The sequence below is a fragment of the Priapulus caudatus genome, unplaced genomic scaffold (genome assembly GCF_000485595.1).
Source record: "Priapulus caudatus unplaced genomic scaffold, Priapulus_caudatus-5.0.1 Scaffold1261, whole genome shotgun sequence".
Lineage (NCBI taxonomy): Eukaryota > Metazoa > Priapulida > Priapulimorpha > Priapulimorphida > Priapulidae > Priapulus > Priapulus caudatus.
The window spans coordinates 71664-73081 of record NW_014578322.1 but is presented as its reverse complement, the minus strand read 5'-3'; the positions used below and the strand labels follow the sequence as shown (position 1 = coordinate 73081).

The following is a 1418-nucleotide window of genomic DNA, read 5'->3' as shown; positions in this document are numbered from 1 at the left end:
ACACACACACACACACACACACACACGTACACACACACACACACACACACACACACACACACACAACACAAAACAAACACTTTCTCTATTACTCTTTCCCTCCCTCCCTCTGGCTTCCTCTCCCATTCTCTCTTTCTATCTGTCTCGCGCACGCCCCCATCTCGCAGCCTTTCTCTTTCGCTCTTTCCCTTTTGTTATCGTCTTTCTCTCATCTGTCTTCTTCTCTCTCCCTTAGTCACTCGCTATGTGTTCGCCATACTCCTACCTCCGACCGCTTCTCTCTCTCTCTCTCTCTCTCTCTCTCTCTCTCTCTCTCTTTCTCGCTCTCGCTCTTCCTCTCCCCCTCTCTTTTGCAGCGTAATTTCTCCGCTTCTCTATCTCTCGCAAAAAACTCTGATGAAACAGTTTGAACTTTATATAGCCACTATATACCTTGATTAAACTACATAAAATCACGCGTACTTTGATCAAACAATGATCCAGTAACGCGTCAGCTATTAAAACAAGTAGAACCTGTCATACGATGACGTCACTTCCGAACAGATGATTGGCTCCACTCCGCATTCATCCCACACATCGCACTCACAGGTACGTACCATGACATACCAACAATACCGCAGCCACAGCAAGCTGCAACAGTATCACAACCGCATCGCAACCATAACTACTTCTCCAGGTTCTCACCAATATCTCCTCTGGGAACGGTATCTCCCCTGCGAAGTATCATAGCCGCACAAATAATATCAGGCACATCCAATAATATCATCTCATATAACGTAACTCTGATTTCATCAGCAAGTGTATGCCATCTGGAATAGTATCACGACTGTCGCAGTGTCACAAACGTACTGGTTGCTCCAGTTATGGGTGCTCCCTGTCAGCTCTCTATATCAGCATTAACATCCCGGCCACCAACAATGACAGTAGCGTGTGTGAGCGTGTGCGAGTCTGTGTGTGCGAGTCTGTGTCAATTTCCATGCTTATCCACTCTTATCCTTGCTAACCTGCCCGCTATTGCTGCGGCTGGCAGCGGGCGCGTCGCGGCTGGATGGATAGATGCGAATGTAGAACTGAATGCGACGCTACAAAGCTGACTACGCGTGCGTGTAGCGGTGCCAACGCTACATCACACGACGTTACACACGACTACCTAGCGACTGATCACAGCTCTACTGTGCGTTCCTACGTCTCACGCGACTGCGATGGCCACGACGAGTGACATTACTTCGTAGCAGACGACGCGAATGACATCATTTCGTAGCAGACGACGCGAATGACATCACTTCGTAGCAGACGACGCGAATGACATCACTTCGTAGCAGACGACGCGAATGACATCACTTCGTAGCAGACGACGCGAATGACGTCACTCTAGAGAAGAAAGGGATGGGGAGAGAGAGAGAGAGGAGAGAGAGAGA

The 1418-nt window shown here is 48.9% G+C and overlaps 1 protein-coding gene across 1 annotated transcript in view; it reads right to left on the bottom strand.

Moving 5' to 3' along the window:
• The window catches only part of LOC106816011 (latent-transforming growth factor beta-binding protein 4-like), a gene marked incomplete at its 3' end in the record, with an annotated part of 14306 nt that extends 13729 nt beyond the window's left edge, over positions 1–577 (bottom strand). Inside the window, exon 1 of the mRNA XM_014820544.1 lies at positions 514–577. The remainder of the gene's footprint in view (positions 1–513) is intronic.
• Positions 578–1418: the final 841 nt, after the last annotated feature.